Below are 7,803 nucleotides of genomic sequence, written 5' to 3' on the forward strand. Positions count from 1 at the left end.
TAAAGTTTCGTCGGAACGAAGTTACGGAAAAATCAATTAACAAACGGAGACGTAACAATATATTAAAAATAAAACTACATACAATGTATGGATGATACAATAGCAAGACTGATCATATTTTAAACTGTATTATTCTTCATTGGCCCTATACAGATTTCCAGTAAGAAAAATTATTATAATGCTTCAGCTATTCTTAGTTTGGTGTATAATGCTGCCAGTTGTATGAATTACTGTGAGAGTATATATGTGCAGTAACATATACATAACTACACACACACATACATACACTCATACATTTTAAAAGAAGGAAAAAAAATGGTACTTTCATAACAGACAAGATAAAATTAGAGAATACTAAAAATGATTTCATTTAAAAAATAATGTAATTTAACAGACTACAGTAAAAAATTAATTTGACAAGGACTTTACAGTAAAATTTAAAAATTGTACTTCTGTAATCAAAAACCAGCAAATGGCAAATGAAACTGAAAATTCAATCCATAATAAACAAAATGAAAAGTGAGCAAAAACAAAGTGCCATTGAATATTGCACAAGATTCAACAATAAGTAATCTGCACTGTTTTCTTCATTCAATCTCTGTTTTAGTCTACTGAACAGTAATTCCCTTTATATGCAGTTTCTGTTCCATGTTTAGTTTTGGTTATATTTCTATTGCTGTCCTGTGGTGCTTCAGAGGATGGAGGTTTTATATGCTGGTCTTGGTGATTATATTGGGAGAGAAGGTTTCAGTTACTAAAGTTAATATCTATGATGGGTTGGATGTGGTAATTTATTTTGTATCAGAAATCAAGTGAGTGACTACAGTTTGCATATTAATACAGTTTAATTTTTTCCTCTTCTTCACAAAATAGGCCAGGAAAGACTAACTTCAAGCAGCTGGGTTTGTTTCTGCTAGCCCATGTGCACTAATTATATTCTATTAGTCACTTTATGCTTTAGTGTGTCCGTATTTGTACCTTTTTTGTCATAACTCGTATAATAAATTTAAATTTCTATATTTTATAAGATGGGGGCAACCGTTAAATACTTTTTACAAATATAAATGGTGTGAATTTTTTACGATATGGTATGTAGATTTTGTAGTACTAAAACTCATAATAAGACTTAGATTTCTGACAAATAAGTCCATTGCTACTGTAATTATTAATAGATATAATCACTTCACTTTATTGTTGTTCAGAAAAACGTAAAAGTCACATATTACGTATTACAAAAATGAGTTGGAGTTAGATTTTATTGAACAATACAAAAGATACAATGCAACACTTTAGTTTGTTAATTTCATATTATCTATTTATCAGTTTCATTACTTGAGACAGTATTTACAGTTAAAACGCGATTGTTAAATTTTGAAATAAAACCAACTTTAAAAACAGATAAAGTAATCAAATAACAGTTTTACAAAATCTTTCATTGTTAAAAAGCAAGTCAGTAACTTATAATAAATTGTTTAATTGGATAGATGCATAAAATAATGTCTTTTTTTTTGTAGAAATAATCAGTTAGAAAAATTAAACAGGAAAATAAAATGTGAAGATTGTTATAGATCATCTAAGATATAGTCTTCAATTTTTCCAATTATGATTTAAGTGACATAGAAAAAAATGTGGTTGGCCCACCGTTTACCAAAAAATACCTAAATGTGAGAATTATCTATTGAATTTTGAACAGCTGCTGCAACAGTTATCTAAACAAACAATCTGGCAGGAAAGCAATGAATCTATTAACAGCATAAACACTCAAGTAAGTGGCACTAATTTAACATATTTTGATTACAACTGTAGAAGAAAACTTACTGATGTAAAAAAAAAAAAAGAGGAATTTCAGGACAAAAAGTAATGAAATACAAATGAAAATAAAATGATTATAAAACCCTATGAGAGAAATATAATCATTAAAACTGATTACATTAATAAAGTTAAAGAAATCTTAAGTGATAGAACTGAATTTGTGAAATTAGAAAGAGGAAAATGTATATTAACTGAAAATGAATTTCATTAAATAAAACCAACTGGTTCTCATTCTGGAATCATGTATGGAGTTCCTTGAGTCCATAAAGATGTTTGTTCTATTAGAATGATATGATCTAAAATTGGTCTATATAATCATGAACTAGCAAGGTTTCTGGTTGAGAGAACTATTAATTAGAAATGATTACACTATCAAACATAGTTCTGAGTTTTCTCAGGATATAAAAATAATTATATATTTTTTTCTTGACCTTAATTCCAACTAGTTTGGGTTGATATTTATATAAGCTAGAAATTTTCACACCCAGGTGGCTGGCCCGTCAGCAACCATATAGGATGAGCATGTTCAGTGACAGGGGTTTCAACTTGCAACCCTTACATTGGGGGTCAAGTATCTTAACCACCAGGCCATGCCAAGCCCTTGAACCGTGAATTTTAATAATGGAATATATTGTCCTAGTTTTGTTACATAGTCCCTTTACACTAATATACCAACAGATAAGACCATAAATTTATGTAGCAAACTTTTTATAAAAAAAGAACTGTGTTGAAATGAGATTTCCTAAGTATGTATTTCAGAAATACACAAATTCTGCCACCATATATATGACCAAATTGACAATGTTGCTATAGGATCTAGATTAACTATATCATTCATTAATTTTTTCCTTTAAGAATATCTTTCTCAGTTTAAACCAGTATATTACAGACGATATGTATATACCTTTATTATCTTCAGTGATACTCAACACCTATTTTTTTAATCTCATAGTAGACATCCTAATATTAAATTCACAGTTGAACATCAACAAAATCACCAACTTACATTCTTGACCTCTTTTATTCCTAATAAAGACAGTAAATTTGACTGTGAAATTTTTCATAAGACTTTCACTAGTTTGTATTTCAACTTTGACAGTTTTATACTATTGTCTTTTAAGAAACATCTGGTTAAAATGTTGATTCAACAGGCATATAAATCAACAAGTATGATATTTGTCAAAAAAGATGGAAAATATTAAGAAACTTTTACTAAAAATGTCTTTCTTATAAACATTATAAGTCATGTTGTTCAAGACTATTTAAATTATAGTATTTCTACACAACATAATTGGAATGTTGTTTTAAAAAAAATTATTTAATCCTGCCATATACAGGGTAAATAGGTTATTTTGATTAGAAACCAGATATACCAATTATATCATCATGCATACCCTAAGTTGAACTGAACTGTATTTTCAAACCTATATGCTGATAACAGTATTTCTTTAGGTATAAGAATTGAATACCTATCTATAAAATTAATAATGTGGTACATAAATATAAATATCCTAAATGATTTTTAGGTTATATTGGATCCCCCACTAGGTGATTTACAGTTTGCACATAAGATGCAAGTTTAAGATCAACATCATTTTTAAGCATCAAACAGTGTGCACTGAATGAATATAATGCACCTTTAAGTTGAAGAAAATTTAAAATATTCACAAAGGTAAATGGGGAACAGGAACTATGTATAAAGGAAAGACTATTGATCAATAGACTTAAAGTACAATTTAATAAGTAAAACAGTGTAATTAGTTTATTATTAAATCCTTAAGTGTTAGAAATGCTGTAAATAGTATAGAATATAGCAGCAATGCCAGAAAATTTATTATAGAATAAAAACATAATGTTTTAGTAAAAATGAAATAAAATGATTGCAATTTCAACATGGTTCAAGCTCCTAAAAGTTGCCTGAACTTTCAGGAAGTTAAAAATTGAATTCACTTTTGTAAAATTTTATATATCACAGAGGTTGAGTATGTTGTATTAAAATGACTCTGGAGCTTCTTTATGTCATTATAGCATGTTACCACATCAGGTAATACTCTATCTGATAACTTTACAATACCCTTGCAATGTAGTTTCTGTTGTAAAAGGGCTCGGTCTAAAGGCTTTAATGTCCAAATCCCACCACCCTTCCTTGCTTTTCATAATCCATGTAGGGTACAGGGATGGCAATCTATTAGCATCCATTTCAACAGACTGCACAGAAATTGATAAGTCCTTTGTTTTGTGATTCAGGCAGTACGTCTTCCCATGGAATAACATGAAAAGGAGGTTTGACTAGAAGCATTATCTTAGTGAACCTATACCTCCTTAATATCGGTAAATGTTGCTCGTGGTATGTGGATGGCTTTGCTACAGACCTTTGTGATAATGTATTCTCACTTGTTGTAAGATATATCCCTTTGCTTACTATGGCCAGGGTAAAACATTTTCCAGGATGGTCCTGATGCCCAAGTTGATCAATATTGTTTTGGTTTAAAATGCCATTACGCAAAAGGACTACCCCTGTCATGGAAATTCTAAATCTACAATTTGAACACATCATTATGATCTGAGTGTATGAATAATTTGTGTCAGAAAGGGTTGTTATATACCATTCCTAAAAATTATCACTTATCAGTAGCATTAAACTACTTATGAAACAACGAACAATGGAAAAACTATAGTTCTGATACATGACATTCCACTGTGAATTTATAATGGCTGCAGTTGTCAGATGACTTGCTAGGCTTGCATGTTCCAAACTGCTTTAATATAACATACTCAACCCTCTATACTGCTTACTGTTTCACTTTAGCTACCATATCTCATTGTAGCTTCAAAACCTGTCCACACTGTATTTTTTGTAAAAGCAAGATAATATTTAAACCATTTTGGCACTTCTGTTTACAACAAATATTTACATCACAAATCAACAAAGTAAAGTTTTCAACAATGGCAGAAACATACAATTTTCATACTAATAATTTGATAAGACTTTATACTTAAAGACAAGTAGCCAGTGGCATAAAAATTTCACATTATATTTTGTTTATATATTTTAAAATTGTACATGATTCACTCTCAGTGTTATAAAGATATCCCCCCCCCCCAATTCATCTTCATCTCTTTCAAAATATTTACACCCACCCTTGAGAAAAGTAAAAATAACCCAAACTTAATTTTTCAGTGAATCGGTGATTCCTCTTAAACTCTTATAAAGTGCCAGCCTTCATTGCTGCCCCTATTCTATAAGCCAAATGGCTACTAGAACAATTACAAATTTACAGAGGTGGGTTATCATACATGAACAAGTTATATTTTCTTAACTTCTTTTCTCTTTGATGATTTACTCAAATTACTGAAAAATTTATGAATAGGTGGGTTTAAAATTTAATTTTTCTCAACTGTGGATGTGCAGTTAATGCATTGTTAATGTTATCTGTCTGTTATGTGGTTTGATTAAGCAAACTTGAGTTATTTTCATTTTTCAAATGCAAGTGTTGCCTAAACTACATTACAGAATGTAATACAAATTACAATCATCTCCAGTCGATTTATTTTCAAAGAATAACATAGGACCATTGATCCCATCTACGCTGTACCATTTTAACAATCACCCTACTCAAACTACATTATGTTATATATTACATAATAAAATTTTTTCCTCACAACCAACCACAATCACAAAAAATTCGCATTCCAGTATGCTCCTGTACTCTATGTTAGTACTAGGGTTGTGTCTGAGTTCTCCCTGTAACCTATGTACTTTAAACTATTATTATTAAGGTTAAGCTTGAATCCCCTACTCACACTACATACACATTTTTTGAAAACAGAAAAGTGCAGCTGATTTATGGATTACAAAACTATAATATTAATAGCAGTAACACGACACTAACGGAAACACTGAGTAATGATACAAAAACTCAGTTTCACGTCTATTACGGTCAACACTAAGGTACATTGTTTATAGTTATACCTAAATTATAAAACTTAAAAAAAAATAAAAGTTATGCTTACCACTAACAGTAACAGTACAGTTACTAGTTATTCAGGTATTTTTTTAACAGAACAGTGCAGTATTATTTACACTTATTTAAAAACAACATTCATTATTTATTTCTTAATATAAACAATCATACAATATTATAACAATATAACGAATATTCATATAGTTGTATTCAATAGTTGATATTCATACTTATGTACCTACCACTATCAGAACACCTAATTGATTGTAGTAATATATGTTGGGCCACGTTACTCAAAGACGATAGTGCTCTGGAGCGATGTGCTTCGAAATCTCATCTCCCAAATGGAATTTGGACGGGGAGGAGATTTTGTGGCACAGCAGCATTGTTCAGTGTTGTAAAGTAAAACATAATTATTTATATCAGTTAAGACCACTGACCTCAGAATTAATTGTGATTGCATTTCTGAACAATAGCAGCTCCAATTTGCCTTGCCAGATCGATAATAAAGAATGCCAACTAATATATTATTTTTTTGTGAGTGCCAAATTGGTAAAAAATACTTTCTCTCTGGCGCTTGGTGTTTGTTGAACTTTTAGTATGTATGCAGTCATACTATACGTTTTCTAACCCCTTATTTAATATTGTTGCGTCAGTGAGATCACGTGACTAGTATCACACCACCCGTTTTTTAGAACTATCATGTTCCTTCGGGAGTGCTCTAGCATTTGCTAGATTGGAGGTAGCCTGGTATATATAAGATGGTCACGGCGTGACGTGACAATGTGTGTAGGTAGTGAGTAATTTAACTGCAATCAGAAAGTATTGTTGAAGTTAACGTTCGTTGTTATAGCGTTTGTTATAGAGCGACTGTTGAAAATAAGTGTATTGGTAAAGTTATATTCAGAAAGAATAAACCAGTTTTATTAAGAAAGGACTTGTGCCGCTAAAGTTACAATCGCTGTAGATTGTAACGGAGACGTAACAATATACATTTTTAAAAAAAATTAATGTATACAGGTATATGTATTATTGCGTCAGCGAGATCACGTGATTCTCACGCCCTCTACTTTCTAGAACTATCCTGTACTTTGGCGAATGCTCTAGTATTTACTAGATATAGGGTAGTCTGGTATATAAAAGAGGGTGACAACGTGACGAGAGAATAATGTGTGTGTGTAGATAGTGAGTAATTGAACTGCAGTCAAAAGTATTGTTGACGTTCGTTGATATAGTGTTTGTTTTAGCGCGATTGTTGAAAATAAGTGTATCGTAAAGTTGTATTCGGAAAGAATAAACCAGTTTTATTAAGTAAGGATTTGTGTCGCTAAAGTTTCGTCGGAACGAAGTTACGGAAAGTTAATTAACGAAAGGAGACGTAACAAATTGGTGTCAGAAAGTGGGATATATAAAAAAAAAAAAGAAGAAAAAGAAAAAGAGAAGATGGAAACGAGAAGCGGCAAATCAAACTACAGTTTAGCAGATTTGATGGCAGCAATACAAGAACAGCAAAAGAAACTTCTTTTCTTTTTCTTCTAACAACTGTTGTAATTTCTCTTCTCGTTCTTCTTGTTTCTTTTGTTGTTCGAGCTGCCATTGTTGCAGGTTTTCTTGCAACTGCTGTTGTCTCTCTTCTTGTTCGAGCTGCCATTGTTGCAGGTTTTCTTGCAACTGCTGTTGTCTCTCTTCTTGTGTTAAAAAGAAACAAGAAGAACGAGAAATTAAACAAGAAGAGAAATTACGGCAGTTGTTAGAGGAAAAAGAAAAGAAACAAGAAGAACGAGAAATTAAACAAGAAGAGAGATTACAGCAGTTGTTAGAGGAAAAAGAAAAGAAACAAGAAGAACGAGAAAATAAACAAGAAGAAAGATTACAGCAGTGGCAAGAAAACCTACAACAATGGCAGCTCGAACAGCAAAATAAACAAGAGAGATTACAACAGTTGTTGGAGGAAAAAGAAAATAAACAAGAAGAACGAGAAAAAAAACAAGAAGAACGAGAAAAAAAACAAGAAGAACGAGAAAAA

General features: G+C 31.0%; 1 protein-coding gene across 2 annotated transcripts in view; it reads right to left on the reverse strand.

Annotated features, from left to right (window-relative positions):
• Positions 1-6,133, reverse strand: part of LOC106474807 (redox-regulatory protein FAM213A-like) — a 25,693-nt gene extending 19,560 nt beyond the window's left edge. The window contains exon 1 of one of the 2 annotated variants that reach the window (XM_013935497.2): positions 6,020-6,133. The gene's annotated coding sequence lies outside the window, so the exon portion shown is untranslated. Of the gene's footprint in view, positions 1-5,625; positions 5,758-6,019 lie in introns of those variants that run through there. The other variant, XM_013935498.2, reaches the window with a different exon arrangement.
• Between the last annotated feature and the right edge of the window lie 1,670 nt (positions 6,134-7,803).

The sequence above is a fragment of the Limulus polyphemus genome, unplaced genomic scaffold (assembly GCF_000517525.1).
Source record: "Limulus polyphemus unplaced genomic scaffold, Limulus_polyphemus-2.1.2 Scaffold7710, whole genome shotgun sequence".
Lineage (NCBI taxonomy): Eukaryota > Metazoa > Arthropoda > Merostomata > Xiphosura > Limulidae > Limulus > Limulus polyphemus.